The sequence below is a fragment of the Mchenga conophoros genome, linkage group LG14 (assembly GCF_057382185.1).
Source record: "Mchenga conophoros isolate Kocher_MC1m ecotype Shallow Benthic linkage group LG14, M_conophoros_male_GT1.1, whole genome shotgun sequence".
In the NCBI taxonomy this organism is placed as follows: domain Eukaryota; kingdom Metazoa; phylum Chordata; class Actinopteri; order Cichliformes; family Cichlidae; genus Mchenga; species Mchenga conophoros.
In genome coordinates, this window is record NC_140539.1 from 2517283 (window position 1) to 2540956 (window position 23674).

Consider the following 23674-nt stretch of genomic DNA (forward strand, 5'->3'; position numbering starts at 1 on the left):
ATATGGGCAGCCACTCATGCTAATTCTGCAGAAAGGACAATGTGTGCATGCATTCAGTGAATACACACATCCTGCTCATACATACTGCAGTGGGCAGGCTGGCAGTTTTTGACAAGTGAAAGCTGCAGGCTGAATACAGCATATTTGCTGGAGCGTTTTCTCTGTGCTGGCAGAACAGCCACAGTCGGCCGTACTGGAAGAGGAAGATGTTAGGGTTCAGGCAATCCACAGCAGGCAGGGGCAAAGTGAATCCTCATTTTCAAACCACATATTCAGTCTTGTTAACAATACCAGTAGACTGTCTAAATAAAATGATCTTCTGTCTTTAAAGCCATTTGCATCCAAGGTATCTGGACTTTTGGCCTCGGGAACCTTTTGTCTGGAAACATCAACGTCAAACCTGTACAGGAGCTTTGAGCACTTAGGCCTCAGCTACACTCTGCTGCTGACACAGGGAGAGACAGCACTGAGTAGTCATTCCTGTTATGGTTCTTTGAAGTCTGCTTGAGGTTCATTGCTAGGTGCACATGTGCGGTTGGTGCATTGCAGAGCAGCAATGATTCATCAATTAACTGACGTTTTGTTTAATCCATGTAACAGTGAGTGTTACAGCAGAAACAGATTGAGGAGCATGCATGTGAATAAAACTACGGCAACCATAAACTCACGCGGCCCACAGCTTTCTCCACAAAGACACTGATAACACAACAGCAGCAGTGAAGATGATGCTATCATAGTTTAGCATTGAATGTGAAACGTCCAAAACACCCACACTTATACTGTAATCACCATCAAAACCTTTACTCCTGGGAAAAAGCTCATGCAGGTCCTTCATGTATCATCATGTGCAAACTCATGTGAACTTTCTGCCATTTGTTTTACACAGCAGTAAATCCATAGCACAGCTGTTCCAATGAAAGCATACGTACACAGCTGAACTGCTAACTTAGTCCGACCAGGCAGCTTGCTGAAGGCTGACAGCAGCTATTTTACTTTATATGCCAGTGTCACCTGCGATAAGCAGAGGGTGAATCTAAATGGGGGCATGGAGTCTTAATTCAAGGCTTTAGTAGATTATTTTGTAGATTTAGACGAATATAAAATATATTAAACTGCAGTAACAAATAACATGCATATAAAAAGCTCATTCTTTTTTGTGGGCCAATAAAAGCACACGTGCCAGTAAGCCACTGACCAGAGGCTGTTAGGCTGGGCACTGAATTATTATTAACACTAATTATTAATATCTACACAATCAGAACATGAAACGAAATGTTGCAACAAAGCACAGGCCAAACCTCAGATCTGCGCTCGGAGAATACTGACTGGTCTCTCTCTTCATTGCCGTCATCACATGCTCTTTTAAAGGCACACAGACACACACTCACCCATAAACTACCACTATCTTTGTGTGCATCTGCGCACATACAGATGAACACACACCTCATCCAGGAGATACAATACTGAATGCCTTTGTCTCCTAGTGCAATAAAACCTTAACTGAAGCAAAAACTCTGCATCAGAGATTTTTATCTATGTATTCATATTACGTTCACCGAAACATCCTGTGGCTGCTCCAGCTTTGTCTAACGCCAAAGAAGATTCAGGTTGCCATTAAATTTTTTGATCAATGCTCTTTAGCACCTAGCCTCATACCTGTATTAACTATTTAGTCTGTTTACATAGATTCCACCTCATATGAGCACGATGGTTAGCTGCCTATGACAGCATCAGTCCACAGCAGTGGAACAGCGGGGACTGCGACACCAGCACGGGACAGGCAGAACCCAATGCAGCCATCTCCACATTTGCATCATCATCAGTGCCATTTGGATGCATCATCGTCTGGAACACCAGACACAACATCATCATCATCTTCTTTCTCTAATTGATTAGTGGTTTCATTTCTCCCAAAGCCAACTGCAGACTGGGATGTGATGACGTTGTGGATGACGGTATTAAAACGTCTCTCGTTTCCCCGTTTATTTTGTGCCGTTGCAAAATACACCATTTACTGCAATATTTTTTAATTGCTTTACATGACGGTTTCAAATAGTCACCATGGCAACACAGAAGAACCAGCCAAAGGAAATTGAGGAGCGTTTTTCTAGACGTGGGGTTAGCTGAGAAGCATGGACGCGGTTTGGTTATGAAATTAGTGCTGAAGCTATCGATTAATCTATCAATTATTCCATCGATTAATCTGATAAATACTTTTGTCTTATTAATGAGCAATGATAAATATTCAGAATAGAAAAAAATACGCCCCCTTCAAAATTAACTGTAAAATAAATATGAAATCTAAACTGAGGCCTTAAAAAAAAAAAAGCATGTTTACTCTGTCTTGTTGGAAAGCTTTATGAGTCATTGTGCGCGTTTGGCTGTGTGTTTAAGTGTGCAGGTCAATGAGTGAGTTTCTGCCTGTAAGCCTATAAAGGAGCATGTGAGCATAGCAGCATACTGAAGTTTTCCCTGTGCTTTGATGCAAAGTTTGTGCTGCTGAAAACAAGACATTATGATGGAGCAGACGTTCATTAATATCAACAAGAATTCACCGCCTAACCTAAAATCCCTCTCATCAGTTTAATTTTTAGATTTTTAACACTATTTAATTAACAATGTTTGATATTATTTCCCTTTCAGTCTGAAAAATATTATGAAAACTTCAAAATAAATATGGTTTAGTGCATGCCATGCCCCCTTTAGACCCACCCCTGGTAAGTTAACAGTTAATCTGCATATTTTAACACAACTTCTGGAGACTTCCTGCAGATTTTTATCTATGTAAAGCAAACAGTGGTGGATGGAGCAGGTACAAAGTTCGCTTTCCTTCATGTCAAAGTTTGTTGGTGCTTTGATGAAGGACCGCGGTTGCGGTTTCCCAGTAAAGCTTTAAATGTTGATTACAGGAACAGTGCTGCTGATTTGGACACTAGAAACATGTTTTCTTTCACTTTACCCGAGGTCACGGTCCTGGTACCGGCTCTGCCGGGCTCTGTGGGCTTAATGTCGTCAAACCTTTTATTCACGCGCTGCTCTTAAATTCGTTTGTCTTGCAGATCTGTTTTAAGTTGCAAATGAGTTTAAGAACGTCAAGTAAAAGAAAGCTCAAAATAAACCACAGAGTCAAACGTTAGAACAGGGTTTTCCCCACAGCACGCGTACAGACTCGGAGACAATTTTGTGCAATGGTCAAAACCCCAACTCCGGGTATACGATGCCCACCCAGCCAGTCTCACTTATGTTACGAGCGTCGGGCCAAAGTTACGCTGCAACAGCAGATATGCGAACGACCCGAGCAAACGCATCCCTGTATGAGCTTAACGGTGCAGTTCATCCGAGACTGGAGACACTGCAGTAGAGCAGGGCGATATGGCCAAAAATATTTATCACGATATATATTTGAAAATTTGCGATAACGATATAACCGACGATATAATTGATGCGAGACAAAATACAACTCCACAACATTACTAGCGCAAAAAGACAACCTTCCATTTATTTTCACTTAAACAAGAAGCTGGTTTTTATGTACATTAAAGCTTTATAAAAATGTAACAGTGCAAATGCAAATTCCTTGCTGAAAGTTTAACCAAAAGGCATTTCCAGTAGAAATGGGCTGACATATCCTGAGCATAACCATGTATAATATCCACACAAGTTAAAAAGAGCTGCTTTGCAACATTAAACTGCAGTGTGCAGTACGTATTTTTCGGACCGTAAGGTGCACGGGATTATAAGGCACATTAAGCGAAACAAAGCAGTCAGATAAATCAAACTTTATTAAACTCATTCTTCTTGCTTCCTCCACTTCTGTACCATTGATTCATTAATGTTGAATTCTCTGGCAGCGGCTCTATTCCCATGTTGTTGCAGTATATTAATGACTAACCTCGTATTGTGGATGGATTATCTCAGTTGTTCTCCTGACTGAAGTTTGGTCCGTTTACAGCATCCTGCCATGCGATTGCATTTGTCTCTAACCATGAAGAACCTTCACGTTAACTTTTATAAGTGGAAAAGTGTTTAGTGTTCGTCCTCCAGCTTCACTGTTTATGTTATGCTAACATAGCTGTGTCGCTAGCGATCACGTAGCACATCATTATATAGCAGCTAGCCCAACTTCAGTAACCCTACAAACGTCACTGCTGTTTAGTTTCCTGTCTTCATTTATGTTGGAAGTGATAGCAGAGCTGTACGTTTGATTTTTTTCAGAAATCTCTCAGTCAGAACATGCTATATCATGCTTAGGTAACTAGCGAAACTAGCGAGCTAACTTCCGCTAGCTTCCTGCTAACTTCTAACTCCGTTAAATGTAATAACTTTTGTTTTCATGGATGCCTGGAAGTTAAACTTTATAGTTACACCTGGTAAAGCAGCAATGCTGATCGTTTTATTAAAGATGAAAGAATTTAGACAGTTTTTAACTCTGTATATTTTATATATTTTATTATTATTATTATTATTTTATTTTTTTACTATTTAATTTGTAAAAATGTGTATACACACACACACACAGGAAAATATTTAGTATACACATCCAGAAATGCATACACTATTATATATTGTACATATATTTATTAGTTTCAGGTTGGCCATTCTTGTATTTTGCTCGTTTGTGTTGTTGTGTTTGCACATCTCTGTTGCTTGTGGGGCTCGCACACAAGAATTTCACTCGCATGTGCTGTGCCAGTGTGCCTGCACATGTGATGTGACAATAAAAAGTGATTTGATTTGATTTGATGCTGCAGTGTTGTTTGACCTGAAGCATACGGAGTTTAGGACCCAGATTACTCCCAGATTTAAGAGCATCTTAGTCCGACAAATACGACAATAACGACGGCCGCTTGCATGTTCTGCAAAAAAATGTGCTTTGTTGTGTATCTGACGGACAAACACCAAACCAGTTCCACATCACTGAAGTTGCACCATTTTTACAAACCAATTCTGGTTCATCTGTTTCACTCAACAATCGGCCATGTGCGTATGAAAACAAAGGCACTGCGCATGCGCGTTTTACTCCCATTCTATCGCGATATTTCATTTTCCTATCGTTGCCTAACATTATACCGGTATTACCGTGAACGGTATAATATGGCCCTGCCCTACACTGCAGTTAAACTATTTTCCAGTCCACTGCTCTGCAGGGCTGAAGTCAGTTTCATAGTGGCATAACTGTCCGATACAAATCCTCATTCAAACAAGGTGAGGTTGTAGCTTTTCTTTTGATATCCCACTACGTTCACATGTGAAATCTTTACTTGGGGAGAAGATTGAACCCAGACTAAAGCTGACTGCTTGTGGTCAACATTTCCTCAGAGCATTACGCCAGCTCAATGCAACTAACATTGCGTCATTTTCAAACTGCCAACTCTCTGAGGCGAGCAAACTGGAGGTTTACACAGAAAGAAAAAGGACATTGATAAACAACATCTTTTAAATATCAGACCAATCCCAGTAGCTTACACACACCCAAAAAACTAAATAAATACAAAATTAAAAATTATATATCAATGAGCTTGTAAAGGACCACTTCACCATCGTGTGCAAGTCATCTGGAATCTATTTAATAATTGTTACAAAATTACTTAAATTCAAAAAAATCTACTATCAAGTTAGGGTACGAGTCAAACCGAGCAGGTGGACGTGGAAAAAGGTGATAAATAAGCTCAGCTATGAAAACAACATACATTAGGTTCATATATTCTAAAGCAGGTGACTCTGCCGACAGGTACTCATAACTACCGCACCCACACAATCTCACATCTGTGTGCTCAGTGATTCAGTGTTAAAGGTCAGGGGGAAGTCACAAAGCATCGTAGGTGGCCAACACCTTTGAAGACTGCTGCAACTGCACTTAAAGGTAAATTTCTCCTACTGATCGTCACTGGCATTTCAACATTACCAATCTGTGTAGGTTGTACTGAGATTTCTCCTTACGAAAAACTCTAAATCATCGCATTAATTCATTTGAGGTTACATAAATTTAAATTGACACTTTAAATTGACAGAGCGGCACAGAGAGAGAAGCAGCTGAAAGTTGGTTTAAACAACTGATAACAATCAGACCAGAAAAGTTTCACAAGAGCTGAAAGGAAGTAAGGGTGAGAAATGGAGAAGCGTTAAAGACGTGGAAGGTGAGAAAAACAACAAATGAGTCCTCACGGTACCGCTAATAAAACGGCTACACTGAGTGAGTTCTGAATTATTTAATGAACCAAAACTGTACACCTGACTTCTACTATGTGATGATTTATGGTCATTGTCATTATCCAGAAACAACAACATATCACTGCTGTTTAGTTTTCTGTCTTCATCTATGTTGGAAGTGATAGCAGAGCCGTACGTTTGAATATTTTCAGAAATCTCTCAGTCAGAACATGCTATATCATGCTTAGCAGGAAACTAGCGAGCTAACTTCCTGCTAACTTCATCTCCGTTAAATGTCATAAATTCTGTTTTCATGGATGCCTGGATGTTAAACTTAATTGTTACACCTGGTAAAGCAGCAATGCTGATCATTTTATTAAAGATGAAAGACTTTAGACAGATTTTAACTCTCAGTGATGCTGCAGTGTTCATTTGACTTTGGGACCTGAAGTTGACGGAGTTTAGAACCCAGATTAGTCCGCGAGGCTCCTGACTACAGTAGCCGTAATGCTCTGACAATCCATCAAGCAGTGCGGCGGCGTAGCTTAGCAAAGTCGCACAAGAACATTTTTTGACATGTTTTGAGCGCCGTGTAGCACAAAATTGGTTCGAGGTAGGGCTGGGCGATATATCGAGTTTTTTAAAAATATCGATATATTTTCATACGAGATATAAGATGTGACAATATCGTTCATATCGATATAGTCTATGTTACGTTATAATTATACTTGTGGAGCCGCAGGTTTGCCTCTCTTTCGTCCACTTTTGTCTCTACGCAACGTTACTCGGCCTGGCCTCTCCTTCACTGAACACAACTCCGCCTCCCCCATAACTTCACCTGCAGGCAATGACAAGATGAAAGCGGAAAATCTCCGTTAGCGAGTTACCGTGCGTGGGGCTGGACGGCGTCAACGTGTTAGCGAGCTAACCGTGCTAACGACATGCAGCCAGGAGGGGCTGCACGGCCTAAAATCCTTTCATTTTCTCAAAAATCGACAGTGCGCCTTATGTATGAATTCTGGTTGTGCTTACTGACCGCGAACCGATTTTATGTGGTACACAGCGCTCGGCAATCTGTCAAATGTTTTAATATGACTTTGCTAAGCTACGGAGCTGCACCGCTTGATGGATTGTTGGAGGATTACGGCTACCGGGGAGGAGCCTCGCGGAGTGATACGTACTGTGTGTGTATAAGGACCACAAATGGCACCTGTTCAGAGACGTGGTGCAGCTGTGAAGTCTCTTTGTTATTATGCTCAGCGTCTATTAGTTTACATTTTGACTGCACAATTGTGAGCTTTTTGTTATGCACAAAAACAACATTGTTTTCTTTTATTTATGGACCATGATTATTTAATATATGCTGATAATTTATTTTTGAGTAATATCTACGCTGTATGTAAATAAAAGTGCCCGTGTGACATCTGGGACACAGTGTGACTAAGAACTCTCTTTTTGTTCTTAACTTATGGCTTTAAAAGAAAAAGAAAAAAAAAAAAAATCGAGATATATATCTTATATCGCCATCCAGCTAAAAAATATCGAGATATGAATTTTGGGTCATATCGCCCAGCCCTAGTTCGAGGTCAGTAAGCACAACCAGAATTCATACAAAAGGTGCACTGATGATTTTTGAGAAAATTAAAGGATTTTAAGTGCACCTTATAGTGCAGAAAATATGCTAATTTGTGATTTGGTAACCCTAGAAGCTGGGAACAACACCTACCTTTCCCTGCATGTCCCAGTGTTTTGGAACAATTCTGTTACCTGGCGTTCATGTGCATCTCCACATGACATAAAGACACCGCCCAGATTCATAAACCGCTCCGATAAGCCAACAAAAAACAAACAAACAAAAAAAGTGCTTCATGAATACCACTCTGTTTAGCTTAAAGACACACTATCACACATCTTGTACATCTGCAGTCTCCCAAAGACAAAGCGAGAACTTTGTGATGATTTAGAGACGCTGCCAGCAGAAAGTATTATTTGGGTTTTCTCAAACTGTTCGTGCATGAAGCCATTACTCTGATTCTGAAGATGAAATCTAAGGATAGGTGTCCTTTGAAATGTAATGCCGTTTACACAATTAGCTCCAATTCAAAAAAGATAGTTTACATGAAACAGAAAGCAACTGTCTTTGTGGAATGGTCAAAACTCCCAAATGTATATGTTATCTAGAAACAGGTCGCTGCAATAACCAAACCTGATAAGACACTTTAGTACTGATAAATACCTAATAAGGAACATGATTCTGATAAAGTCTCTGCTCTTTTACAGCAATTCAAAGCACTATCAAATAATTAAATTCTTTTAGAAGTCGCAGATTCTCATTTTGTGTATTTCTGTGTAGTGGGACTGCCTAACCTGTCATTACTGGGGAAGGCTAATAAACAACGAAGATTTACAGTGGCATTGCTGATAACAAACTGCAGTTGATATTCAGAGCAGAGTCCTGTTACACCTCACACCGGGCTCAGATGTGTTTGCACTAAATTAATTGAGGCTCTTCTCTCCTGTTGCTGATATGTAATCCCGCTGGCAGGATATTTTTCCCATTGATTTGTTAGGGCGAGCAGCTGAGGCTAAGGCTTCTCTCAGTGGAGCAACAGTGAAACCAAACCACATGAAACACTTAATAATGATGGCATCTGCACCTCATGAAGTCCTGATGGGAGAGGTCTGTGATAACGGTGAGAAAAAGTAAGTTGGAGGCGAAAGATCCTTTCATATGTCTGTCAAGTCTGATGTTAAACGATAAGAAAAGCAGCCTTGTGAAACTTTGTTTTTCTCCCATTAAATGCTCCTTCTCTCTCACTCTCCCTGGCAGAGAAACGGGAAAAATGAACTGATGTTAACAATCTGTCAAACACTCTCAAAGCCACACACATTCAACGTGCTGCCTCTGCTACCTTCTATGGGAGCACAGCACAAATAGAAGCTAGCTGGGCTGCACCACATCTACTAATACAAGCTTGCAAGCATGTATGGAGCGGCTGTAGTTCAGGATGCAGAGCGGGTCATATGCTACTCAGGAGGTTGGTGGTTCGATCCCTAGTTGCTCCAGTCTACGTGCCAAATATCCTTGAGGTTCTGTAGCTCTGCATGCTAACAGACAATACTGTGTCCTTGTTTACAGAGTCCAACAAGGACACGGTGTCACTTAACCTACCCGTGTTTACACTGTTGAAGAGAAACAACAGTAGTGAGTTTGGTCATCAGGCTCTTACTGATAATGATTCATCCTTTCATTTCTGATCCGTGATCTGGTGCATTCCCAAACTTCCACACAACCGCATGCTCAATCACCAGGACCACAGCTTTTAACCTGCCCACAACCTCTGTAATAAATCAGATGTTCTGTACAAACCCAATGAATCTCTAGCTTAACCACATGACAGGGACCAGTGATGGGTTTCCGTTCACCCCGAGACAGGAAAGTCATGGTGGAGTTTGCCAAAAACCAAATAAGACCGTGCTAACCTCTGTATTACCTGCAGCCATTTCACAACAAAGAAACTAGGAATGAGGGTAAACAGTCTTCCTCTCCTCTTATATTTACAACCCTTGAGCTCCACTAAGCTCAAGTTCCACTGAGGAAGGGAGAGCAGTAGGTCTTTTGTTCTTAGCCAATAGATCGGCGTGCACCAAAACCACACCCCATGTCTGCTTCTGACAAACGTCAAAAAGGCAAACCGTGGAAATAACACCCAAGCAGCTCAGAGCAGAGTATCACAAAATCATCAGCTTTTTAGAACCAAACAGAAACTTTGACAGAGGACTCCCAATCAATGCTGTGTGAGGGTAATGTCACAGAAAGGCTTTGTGGGGCCTTGATGATCAACCAAGTTGAATGGCTGATCCAGCTTGTTAACTGACATATAGCACTTTTTAAATACAGTCGTCCCTCGTTTATCGCGGGAGTTACATTCTAAAAACAAACCGCGACAGGTGAAAGGCGCGAAGTAGCCAACTTTATTTATTTTTTTACAACTATTATAGATGTTTTAAGAAACTCCTCACTACACACTTTATACTCTTTTCTCAGACAGGCATGAACATTTTCACACTTTTCTCTCTTGTTAAACTCTCAAAGTTCAAACCTTCGTAGAAAAATAAGTCCAGTATCATAGAATGAAGCCAAAGATCAAACCCTGTTTTCAGCTCCAGAACATGGGAATAGAGCAGCTGCCAGAGAATTCAACATTAATGAATCAATAATGAATCAATGGTACGGAAGTAGAGGAAGCAAGAAGAATAAATGAGTAAAGTTTGACTTATTTGAATGTTTTCGTTTAATGTGCCTTATAATCTGGAAAATGCGGTAACTTCTACCTTCCTTTGGCATGTCCAGAAGCTTTTTGTGTGATGGTTAGCATCTTCCTCTGCCTTTTGGGAGCTACTGCAGGAGCCTTTGACGGTGCAAAATCTTTCATCGGCATTGTTGTGTTTGTTACTTACAAACATACAGTACAGCACTTCAGAGTCACACTGCTAGGATCGGAGATTTGTGTAAATTTGACAAGCTGGACACACTCTGTACTGGACAGGAGACACGGCAGGAGATTGATTGGCAATGGCCTACAGCCAATCAGGACGCAGAACACAATGCGCTGTGAAAAAAAAAAAAAAAAAAAAAAAAAAGCATGCACGAAACAGCGACGCCGGGAAAGGTGAACCGCGTTATAGCGAGGGAGCACTGTGCGACTCCTACTGTGCTGTGTTCGTCCTTTCTCACACCACTGATTTCACTGCAGCAGCATTTCTTACCTTTCCATCTCATCTGCTCGATGTACACCCATCCAGTTACACTTAATTATGGGAAGTTGAATATAAACAAAATTAACTGTGAATTGATTGGTTGGTTCTGTTTGCTGCTACAGGCCGTCCAGCTGAAAGTAACTGACATGTCTGTGCATCTCCCATCACCTGCTGTAAGTGCATATATGTATCAAGCCTGAAACAGCTCAGCTGTTCCGTCTGTGCTTTACCACGAATACAACATTGAGCCTTATTAATGTAACTGACACTGCTGCTGCCTCTCATTTATTGTTTAATTGCAGACCAACAGAGATGGTAAATCCCAATGAAGCTGACTTAAACATACATGTTTTTGGCTTAGAAGTGTGAAGATGCATTTTATGTCACCACAGTACGTCAGCAAAACCATCCAGTTTCCTCTATTATAATTCTGTGTCCTACATGCAATTCACACAGGAAGCATTCACACTTCACACCGCAACAATCTCACTTTAGTGAAGAAAGTAACGGCTCTGTCAGGTTTAGAACACTGCTTTCAATGCTCTCTGCAAAAGTAATGCAGTCCTCAGGTAACTGAGCTTCACCTCAGTGGAGAAACAACTCCACTCTCTAACATCATGCAGCAGTACAAAGAATGACAAGAAAGAGCAGCTGAGGGGTAAATCTGCCACTGACTTGACCTTGTGAGAATAGAACAGAATAGCCCTTTACTGTCATTGTACGGTACACGTAAATGAAATTATGGAGTCGGCAGCCACCAGCATGAATACAATTTAGAACGCAGTAGCACACAGACGTGCTGCCAGGGCCATCGGTAGAAGGAGGATGGTTCAGTTCTGATTCCTCTTGGACCATGGTATATTCTGGATGGTTGGATAATTCTTCACTGCTGATTATTTCCAGAATCTCAGATTCTTTTATTGTCATGATGCCAAAAAGCAAAACGGAATTGCATGTTGTCCCATTCAGTGCAAAACTCGACGAAAAAAAACAAGAGTTTCTAGTAAATAAATACAGTTTAAACTTTAAACAGATATGTACAAATATCTGTGTGTGCGCTTGAGTCATTAAGCTGGTCAAGCTGAACTATTTCATGTAAATGTAACTTAACTGTTTGAAAGTGTCTTTATACTTGGCAGACTTTTACACCAGATGTTCTTCCTGACAAAGAGAAATTTTATCTGCAGTCAGAAAAGCAACCTATTTTAAAATCTACTTAAAATAAACTATAATGGATTTAAAAGAGTTTTTTTTTAGATGCATACTGCAGACGCTGCTGTTTACATTATACATGCCTTCCTTAGCCAGTATCATTCGATGATACTCAACTCTATCTGTCCATGAAGCCAGATAACACACACCAATTAGCTACACTGCAGGAATGTCCTAAAGACAAGCCCTGGATGGCCTCTGATTTCCTGCTTGTAAGATTTCTGTATAGTTGTAGAGTCTTTACCCTACAATATAAAGTGACTCGTGGCAACTTTTGTGACTTGGCACTATGTAAATAAAACTGAATTTAATTTAGATAAAACTGAGGTTATTGTACTTGGCACAAAAAAAAAAAATCTTGAACATGGTGTCTAGCCGGACACATACTCACCTCCAGTAACACCCAAGAATCTGAGTTGTTTTTGACCATAACAAAAATGCGGGTCTGCTTTTTTACGTTTGTGCACTCTCTAAAATTAGAAACATCCTTCGTCAGAGTGATGCAGAAAAACTTGTTACATCTAGTCTGAACTACTGTAATTGATTATTATCAGGTTTGTAAAAAGCATTCAGTTGATCCGAAATGCTGCAGCGAGAGTACTGACAGGGACTGGAGAGAGCATGTTTCTCCCTTACTGGCTTCTCGTCATTAGCACCCTGTTAAATCCACGCTCTAATTTAAGATCCTTCCTCAGATATAAAGTCTTAAATAATCAGGCCCCATCTAATCTTTAAGACCTCATAGTACCATATCATCCCAATACAGCAGTTTACTCTCAGACTGCAGGCTTATGCTTCAGCAGGAAATCTACGTTGTAACTGGAAATCCCTTTAACCCTACACCATCATCTTCCATGTAACCTGCCATACACCTCCAAAGAAATCAGGTCAAACCTGACTGCCGTGGAAGGTTACAGGTGTGGTATTAAGAGTGGTTTCCAGTGATGATTTCCAGCTAAATAATAATTCAGGCATCACTAACAGAATCTTTCAGGCTTTATTTTAAAACTAATGCCCAGGATTTTTAGCTTGGAGTCACACAAAACATCTAATTTTCTATTCATTATTAGATGAACACATTTGTCATTTGTATGCAAATTAAAATCAGACATCCCAAACTGTGGGAAGCCTGTGCATGCTTGCACTACATGTGAACTATAAAACCCACAGTGAAAAGGCCCATTGTTTTTCCATGTCACCAAGGAAACCTGAGCAGTGCGTGGGTGCTCACCAAACTTGCTGCTTCAGAGCTGGAGACTTCTCTTCAATAGATACGTTATCTGTTTTCCACCAATGTTTTTTCATTGACACTTATTTTAAAACACAAATGACTCAAGGTTAAGAAAAGCTAGGAAGAGTTCACAACTTTTAAAGCTGCTGACAGCTACAAAGGTGTTAGCCTGTCCATGACCAGAGTCCATCACAAACTGTGCTGCATCACTCGTTTCACAGTGAAGAGGATCGATGCGGGACATCTAGTGACAGGTCTCACTACTGGTGTTACCATTACAACACCTTGGATAAATATGGGCCCTCGACAAGATTGAGTTTTTGAGAGTGAGCACTACGGACTGTAAGGAATTATGGTGCTCTGCAGTTGAAATCCTGACTAAGCCCAGCAGCAACACAGCTGCTTGACTGGATGTAATAATTGTGATGCAGAGGTGGGTGTCCTTTTCAGACACGGAAATGAGAGAATAATTGAGCTGGAGTCCGACTGATCCAGCTCTGCAGCTGTGGAGGCCAACTCACTGAGTGCGGCCAGCACTGATAAAATACTCTTCAACTGGACTTCAGTCTTTAGCTGCTCTTCCCAGACCACCTGCACACAGCAGATGTGTTCCTGGCTAGCAGCACAATGAAATACTATGCCCCCCTCCCTGTTTTTTCCCTTTCAGCCTTCCAGAGCTGCTACAAAGTATTATTATTAACATTTGTAAGCCTTCAGACTACAAGTGTATCTATGAACTTTAGGTCCAGGGGATAGTTCACTGAAGCGCTGGCCTGGTATGTCCTATATTATTGCTAGGCTTACATTTGCAGTAAGCAGTGCATTTGAATATGAACTTCTAATATGGGACAGAGCAGTGGAAAACAGCAACACTACTTTCTCAAAATAACGGAAAAGTAAAGTGCGATGATCCAATCAGTGCACTTAATGGAGATCACGTGTCTCTGGTCCACAGCAGGATAAAGAAATAGCCATTAAAACCACATCTTAATACACTTTTAAGCCTGACCCTATTAGCTCGGGGTGAAACATCTTTTTCCAACATTGGCTGCACTCTCAGGTCGAAACACTTACACACGTAACCTCATTAATTATCCATTAATGTTACACATAGCCTCAAAAACCAAGCTCTATTAAAACCCTGCAATTAAATGACTCTTCACCTGGCAAAGGGACACGGTTCAAGTCACCGTACGGTTCCTTTAATGTTTGGTTCTTCTAGGTAATCCGTAGAGCTTATCTGAACCACTGATGTGTATCAACCGTGAACTTTAACGAGCATAAAAGGGAAATATTGTATAGCACCGAGTACGTGCTTAGAGCAGTGCTGACCCAGGCTGGCGGGTCTTAAAATTCATGTAATGTCTTCGACATGTGTAACCTGACTGCGATGATCACGAAGGCTCGTTTTTAATACAGTTCGGCGCGACTTTCCCTCGAGGGCGGCACGCGGCGGAGTTATCTGTCAGCACGTAAGCTTGGCTACACCTATGTATTTGACAAGGGCTTAATCTGCCCGTACTCGTATCAGTCGCGGTCATTTTTCCAGCCTTGATAGCTAACACGCCGTACACCAGCAATTATGTAACCTCAGTTTAAGAAGGCGAATGTTAACGTTTGTGACGGCGACAAAACGTTCACGCCTATTCAAACCCACACCAGCAAAATAAATAAACCAATACAAATATGACTTTAACTGTCGCAGCTCGCGAGCTAATGGGAAGGAGAGAAGAGGTAGAGGGACATTACAACACCGTAACACCACCAAAAACACCTACCTAATGCTGCGGACACGGCACAAGCGGCTCGGGTTAGTCGATCACAAAACCTCCACCGAATCCGGTGTCGGTGTCCAGGCAGTCTTGCCGTCTCCTGGAGCCGGTTTACGAGTATTTTCTGTGGGTATACATGATATGTGGAGCGCGGTTCTTAGACTGATGGTAGACAGGAGGCAAGAAACGCCAGCCAGCCTGCTACAAAGCGAGGAGCTCGGCTGGTATTGAAAAAACAGTTGTGATTAGTCTAGAATTTTAACAGGGTTATGTTTCAGAGCTGCTGATTGGCTCTTGCGAAATAGGGCGGAACTACAGTAGATTTAAAAGCACAGTACAGCCAAACGGACTTTCACTGCAGCCTCAACGAGTCAGTGATAAAGTTTGTAGATATGAATATGAAGACATTTTAACCATTTTTGCAAACATTACACGGTTTTTACGAATCTAAAGTGTGGAGAAAATTCAAACTTGTAGACAAAGCTTAGGTTGCTTGTCGTAATGACTATGTACTCTCGATAAATATAGAATAATAGGTGTTTTGCATATCTGCGGTTAGCCTTGGGTGCCCTATAAATACCAAAACCGTAAAATGCATGTGAAACTGATGAGGCTGCTGTTCCGCCACTTATAATTTGATTACCCTGATCGAAAACATCCCAACTTTAAAGCACAGCTTGATGCTCAATGTTGCTGTGTCAGAATGAGCACAGGGTAAAGTGCTGAACTGCAGCTGAACCTGTTGGGAAGAATACTACTTGTCCTGCAATACCTGTGCAGCTCTTTCTATAAACATCTTGAATGCATGAGTGTGTATGATATAAGCCTACCCGTTAACCTATTTAAGATGCAAAAGGAAATAGGAAAAATAGGAAATGTAGCAAAGACCTTAGAGGTAAAAATAAATAAATAGATGGAAATAATAATCACCCATTGCAATATGGCAGACATTTGTTATTATAGCTTTCAACCAAATTAGAGGTACTTTGGAGACATTCAACCTCATGGTTTCCAAAGTGTCTCAAACACATTTGATAAACAAATACCAGTGATATGGAGAGTATGGCTGTGTGGTATATAATAACATATCCTACAGTCACAATACTCTCCACATCATAGTTTACACTGAGACATGTGTTTTATGTTTATCTCTAAATGAAGCTGCCAGTTGTTTGAGGTGCCTCACAAGAAAAATGGAAGCGTCAAAAATGTTAGTTTTGTGACGTGTCGGTGCAGAGGATGATGGCTACTTTAAATAAATGCCTTTTCTGTACTAGTTTATAGTTTGTATGTTTACTTAATACAAGTGAGGTGGCGCTGTTCGTATCACCGTTTCATTTTTCGTGATCTAGATGGCTAAAACAGAAGATGCTGCTTTGGATACATTCTTTGCTGCCTTGCATAAAGCTTCTGTCGACCGCTTATTCACAGGGTGGATGGATGTGCATTTGATTTTTTTATATCAGATGTCCTTCCTGATATGACATGTACATGTTCTACGTGCAAAAACGCATCTGTGTGCGTTTATGCAAAGTTGTGGTAATTTGTGCTTCACTATCACATCAAGCCAACTAGCTCAGCAAATATCACCAAACAGGTGAATTATTATTATGTTAGTCGTGCTAGCTAAAGATACAGTGGCTGTGTTTGGCAATGGGAAAAAATTTGAATGTACAATAATTTCACTCTCAGAGGTACAGAAAGATGTAAGAAGGAGAGAAAAGATAAGAGAATATGTTTTAAAGACTGCTAAGAACGTGATGATTTATAAACTGGAAATTTATGTAATGTCCTAATTTTGCGTAGGGAAGATAATATCACCATGAATATTACCACAGGGGTGACATTACCTTCTGATTTGTTGTATCTGCATGGCATGATTGCATTATGGCATATTTTGATTAGATGTTTAGAAACTACAGAGTTTGTAGCATAACTAATTTACTAATTATTCTAAAAAATAACGATTTTGTTATTACTTTGCATTTCAGTGTTTATTTTGATGATCATTCAAAGTAATTCTGTTTAAAATAAGGACACCTGGCACCACTAACTTTCATTTTAACATCCAAATACGTTGTAAAGCCAAAACTATTTCTATGTGTTTATTATAGGAACACATTCTTATCTTTCATATGGGTGAAGTAGGCGCTGTATGACATGCAGAAGACAAAAACCTCTAAGTGAACAAGGTCACAGAAAGACCGAAACTCTGGGACTAAAAGCACGTCAAGCCTGAGAGGGCAGATTAATCCTCTCACTGAGGAGATTGCTTTTGTGCTTCAGAAATATTTCTCATGGCAGTGGACGCTTTGAAGGCAATGACGGAGAAAAGATGCCCAATGATCAATGATGCCATTATTATGGATCTCTGGTTTCAGTCACAGTGAGCAGTCAGCAGAGATCAGCACTCAGCATCTCCAGCAGGGTTCAAAAGTGCATGTTAGCTGATATGAGTGGGCACAGAAAAAAACTAAGAGCAAACATTACTGGAGGTTTGACAGACAGTGCTGAAGTTTATAGTTGCAAAAACATTTTTAACCCTTTTGTGTTAACGATGAGCACATGCAAATCATTAGACACTCTCCTTCAATGACAAGGTTAATTAAAATATTAAATGTGAAAATAATTTAATAATTGCAATATTTGTTGTCCCGTGTAGCTGCAGTCACGCAGCAACCTTCATCATATCAGACAACTGTCTATCGGATACGCCTTAAATATTTAATTATATATTGATCCATCCTAACCAAATATACGGAGCATCGGTGGACAGCCGACACCTTTCGGCCTCTGAAGAAGACACACAGACTTAATTGGAACATAGCAAGTGGTTTGATATGATATGGTTTGGCCAACACACACGTTTCCCACGAGACTCATTTACAGCAGCAGGGTAACAATGCACAGAGTGGAAAAAACTATTCGCTGCAGTCCTTTGAAATGCGAGCAGCACGCGAGGCTCGTTTCACCACTGATGAAATTCATCACATTCGAGGTGGTGTAACACATTTACACACATATGTAGTGGTAGCTCAGGGGAAAAACAGCTGCCTGCTGGCACAATGCATTCCCTGGAGACATTTACTCAGGGGCCTGTGGAGTGTGAGACCGGATGGGAGTCATGATAAAAAGAGAGGAAATGTGTCCAACAATGCCAGCCTCCTCTGGAAGGAGGTACAAAGGCCAAGGTGCTGAGGTAAGAAGCCACTTATAGAAAAATGAGCAACATTGGCTATATTGTCAGCTAAACAAAAGTACAATATGGAGAAAGTAAGATCTCTGGTCTACCGTAAAAACTGAATTTTGTCAGTGAATAATAAAAGCCACTTTTAAAAAAGTATAAATCTAATTTCATTCTGAATATCTTTAATGAGAAGTTCATGATACAAGTCATAACCTTTAGAAAACAATGCTCACAGACACACACGACCAAATCCTCTGGCCAGAGGATCTGATCCTTCCATTTTATTAGAGCAAAACCAGGTCTGTTTAAATCCTCCACTCTGTCACTGAGGATGTCAGTGTCCTCTCCAGGTCGAGGGTATCAGTCGCTGTTCTTATCTCTAATGACTGACGCATCTTTTTACTTCCAGCAAAGAAGAATACCTTCTTTTTTTCATACAGCTGGCCAAAGGACGGGAGGTGACGTTGTTTATTCTGCAGATGCTGTGAGTTTCCTGAGACGCCCAAAGGCTCTGGTTATATTTGAACTTTAAAAACCTGTAAAACTGTCCTGACGTTTGGAGCTAGTGGCATAACAGCAGAGCAGACCTGCCTCGATATGTCTGGAAAAATTCTGGTCAACTTGCCCTCGTTGTAATGCAGCCTGTGCAAACGTTTTAACTCTATTAAAGAGTTACTAACATTAACCAAACCAGTATCAACCCAATTCAACCCCTTTATTCCAGGTCAGTCACTATTTCCATTCCTGTCCCTGTCCTATCATGTTTAGCTTTCTAATTTCCTGTTTTGTTTAATAAACAGACTGTATTACACGTCTTTCTGCACTGCAGTCTCTCAAAAACAGGACTAACCTGTTCTTAAGACAGAGATAGAAATAAGTCTGTACAAAGTGTCTGACCTGCAGATGTCTGAAGAAATCTGTCCTGTGCTTTTACTGAAGCTGCTGAAATCATGCAAATCCACCCTGGATGCATACATCACCAACACTGCAGAGCTCTAACGCATCATCCATCACTGGGGTTAAAGATAGATTGGTTGATATTGGTAGTGTGAAACATAGAATGCTGAACTTGAACAGTTTAATTGTTTGCCTCAGATTTAAAAAGTAGAATTGATAACCAGATTGTAGTATAATTTAAAACTATTAAAAATTATAATAAAAAAAGAATTAATTTGAATGGGAAACATGTATATTTTACCTATATAAATATTTGCTGCTTAATATTAACACATTCACCCTTCACTTGTATTATGTTTGCAAAGTTGTTCTTTTTATTTCTATGAGACTTATAATTCATTAAAGAATTATGGGGTCTTTTTAAATAAATGCATTAATAACGTAAAACATGTGAGTGAGATATATAAATGGGTAAATTGTGAAAAAGACACAGCCGTTGAGCGAGACGATCATTTTCACTACTTTCACATTTAAACACACAATAAAGATTCTTCTCCAGAACTCTGGTCTGAACTCAGGTCTCAGTCTCGTCCTACATAGCTGCACATTTGCTTCATACTTATATTTCTTTGCAATCTCAATTCCCAAATATATAATTTTATCCATATTTCATTTCAATGGCTCACTAAGCCAAACAAGCATCAGCTCACTTTTACACCACGTAACTCCAAAAAGCTCATCTCCAATAGGACGAGAACAGATGTCTGTGGGTTTGCTATAAATATCAAAATATCATCCACACAATATTTTATTTGTAGTATGTAGAACTATTTTTGCAAAGAGCTGTATGAATGACTATTATATATTTACTTTTCCATCCATCAGTTTCTCTTTCCCCTTTACATTTTATCTAAAAAAAAACAAAAAACCCCACAGATGTTGGCCTGATTCAGCAAGACTAGAAGATGTGAGGACATCATTTTTCCTAAATTCACTCCAGTAAAATGACAACAAAAAAGTGAACAATCATAGCATATAATATTTAAAAAGCGTTTGCTGAGAGAATGGAGTGTGTTTTTGGACCTTTTCCCCTTCCCCTCTGGAACCCTGGACCCTTCTCCCTGACACTTTGTATATATCATCACCTGGTGCACTCACTGTAAATAAACGCACTGCCAACTTTTGCAAAGGTTTCCTGGTCTGCGCCCGAGTCTGTCTACAAAACCGTGTCAGTAATGAAACGGCTTTTTGATTTCTAGGCCTGCAGCTTTTTTGGATGCAGTCTTTGAGCCAAGCTATGGTCATATCTCTGCACTGGACACACAGAGATGAACCAGATATAGTTCTTATAATATTTGCTCAGTTAAATCATTTTCGCAAAATGTTTGACCGTCAGGTTCCAGTATTGTAATAAAAATACATTGTACTGACAAAAGTATTCACTCCTCTGCCTACATGCACATGAACTTGGGTTGCATCCCATTCTTAATCTGCAGCGTTTAATAGGATGTCGGCCCATCCTTTGCTTTCACTGGAACTAACAGGTTGTGCTCAACTTCTGAACAACACCCCCACACTATAATCCCCCCTCCACCAAACTTTACACTTGGCACAGTGCAGCCAGACAAGTACTGTTCTCCTGGTAACCGCCCGACATAGACACATCCATCGGATTGGTGTGGGGAGGAAGCGTGATTCTTCCCTCCAGGGAACACGTTTCACTGCTCTAGAATCCAGCGGCGGTGTGCTTTACACCACTGCATCCGATGCTTTGCATTCCACTCTGAGATGTAAGGCTTGGAAGCAGCTGTTCAGCCTTGGAAACGCATTTCACGAAGGTCTCTGCACCTGTTCTTGAGCTAATTTGAAGGCCACATGAAGTTTGGAGGTCTGACTCTTTGCACACTACACAGCTCAGCATACACTGACGATGCTCTGTCAATTTATGCGCCTACCACTTTGTGGCTGAGTTGCTGTCTTTCTCATTCACTTTAAAGTCAAAGTAAACTTTGATTTCCAGTTTGTTATAACTCTACTAAGAATTGACTGTGGAATATTTAGCAGTGAAGAAACTGCATGACTGGACTTGTTGCACACTTGGCGTCCTGTCATGCAACTATGCTGGAATTCACTGAATTCCCGAGGGTGAACTATTCCTTCAGAAATGTTTGCAGCAGTAGTCTGCATGTCTGCATGTTCATTTTATACACCTATGGCCATGGAAATGCTTGGAACACCTGAATTCAATGACTTAGATGAGTTTTGTTGTTTGTATGTTGTTGGCTGACTGATTCTGATGGACAGTTTCAGGAAAGTTTTCCACAGGATTGCAGTATACCCTCGCTATTCCATAGGAATAATGGGTGGGTCATTTCTACAGCAGAAAGTAGAAACCAGGTGCTGCTAATCAAATTCCACCAGTCATCAGCAAGTGTGACCACCTCTATAAAAAGAGGAGTTTTGGCAGTCTGGAGCATTCAGGTGTGTATTCATACAATGACTCAAGAATTTCTTCTTTTGAATTCTTGTGAAAGTTTTATTTTTCACAAGATGTTCCAATGCGCATACACCCAGTCACTGGGTGAATAAACTTTACTACAGTGACTATTCCCACATTGACACTTTACAGTATACAGTATGTACAGCACAGAATACCTATTTTAAATCATTAGGCTTAAAGTTATTATGTATACATGTACACACAAGAACGATATGCAAACACAGAAAAATATATGCAAACACTTGTTCAGTGAAACCATACCGTTGTGGTCCTGCAGCGTATTAATGCTTCAATGTTAAATATGATCTGTCTGTTTCTATTACGCAGGCCTTTACTTAAAAAGCTATCGTCTGACCCAGCTGTCTCGGCTAATTATAGAGTCATCTCCAGCCTTAAAATTGCATCTAAAAAGTTCCTAAAAGAGCAGTTGTAAAAGTTATGAGAAGCTGTCCTTCAAGTAGAAGGTCGGTAGTTACTCCGGCCTCTGCCTTTAGGCTGTAGCATATAGTGGGCCTGCCCTGCACAGAGGCAAAATATCCCTTTTGTGAGGGGGACACTAGGTTGTTTTATCCCTTCATTTTCATTGATCATTGTCCAAATAAAGGATCTTTTAGAGTTTTATTGGTTGTCATCTTTTGCTAATAGCTGAGACGGTTGGTCAGACCAAGAATCTGTGTGTTAAAATGGTTTATTTGGAGAGTTTTGATTCAGAACTCATTACTGTACAGAAACATTGTTAGTGGTGGTTACAAACAATATACTAATAGTAATAATAATAATCTGCCAGAGGTTTCTTTAAATTAAAAGGGAGATTTTCCTTGTCACTGTTGCCAAGTACTTGCTAAAAGAGGGTCGCCTGACTGTCGGGGTTTTCTGTGTACTGCTGTAGCATCATTACATTTACATTACAGTGTAAAGCAGCGGCCCCCAACCCCCGGGCCACAGCCCGGTACCAGTCTGTGAGTCGTTTGGTACTGGGCCGCGAGAGTTGAGGCTCGGGCGTGAAATTGATGGTTTTCACGTTGTTGGTTTTTTTTCGTTAACTCGGTTTCCCTCGGTCTTTTCCTGTGTTGTAGTTGTGTGTCTTATTTTGAAAGAAATATTTAACAAGGGTTACCATAGCCAATACCATCTCATGATCAGTGTTGGGTAAGTTACTTTAAAATAGTAACTTAGTTACATTACTAGTTACTTCTCTCAAAAGTAACTCAGTTACTTCAAGTTACTCGTTACTTTCAAAGTAACTAGTTACTAGGGAAAGTAACTTTGGTTTTACTCAGAATTCTCTTGTTAATGTGTTGCTTCCATAACTTTGCCAGTCTTCTAGCTTGCTTACTTGCCACAGTGCACTGTGCCACCTACCAATAGAAAGGAAAAGATAATGTGCATATTTCCACGAGAGAAATCCCACGCCTGGACCGTCATTGACTGCTGCCATGATTCTAGCCTACGTCACAGAGTCATGCGCGCCTTTTACATCCAACACAAAAACTGCAGTCGTGGTGCTTTGATTGTACTCAGAACTCGGAAATTCTGCCTTCTGAATAGGAAGATGTAGGTAACACCAGACTGCAGATGAGCTGCATACAGGGCTGGACTGGGACAGAAAATTGGCCCGGACATTATAGGAAGAATCATAAAGCCTTTGAATGAAAACAAACGCTGTTGTGACAGTGATGTACACTGTTCTGATGGTATATATGCATCAATCTATCAATCGTTTGTTGTAAGATTCAGATAATTATTTTTTAAAAGCGAGACATTTTAAATGAGAATAAGAAAGAAAAGTATTTCTTTGTGCCCTCCTCTCCCTGTTAATGCCCTACCTGCCCCCCTGGCAACACTTTGCTAGACCCGCCCCTGCACAGTTACCAGCTGTCAGCTACTTAGAAAAGGATCCTGGTGTTATTTGTCTCTCAGAAACAGTTCATAACTTCAACTCATCCATGTCACCTAAAAGGTAA

At 40.4% G+C, this 23674-nt stretch overlaps 1 protein-coding gene across 2 annotated transcripts in view; it reads right to left on the reverse strand.

Moving 5' to 3' along the window:
- tpst1 (tyrosylprotein sulfotransferase 1) overlaps positions 1-15356 on the reverse strand; it is a 41885-nt gene extending 26529 nt beyond the window's left edge. The window contains exon 1 of one of the 2 annotated variants that reach the window (XM_085244738.1): positions 15133-15356. The gene's annotated coding sequence lies outside the window, so the exon portion shown is untranslated. The remainder of the gene's footprint in view (positions 1-15132) is intronic. The other variant, XM_085244739.1, reaches the window with a different exon arrangement.
- Positions 15357-23674: the final 8318 nt, after the last annotated feature.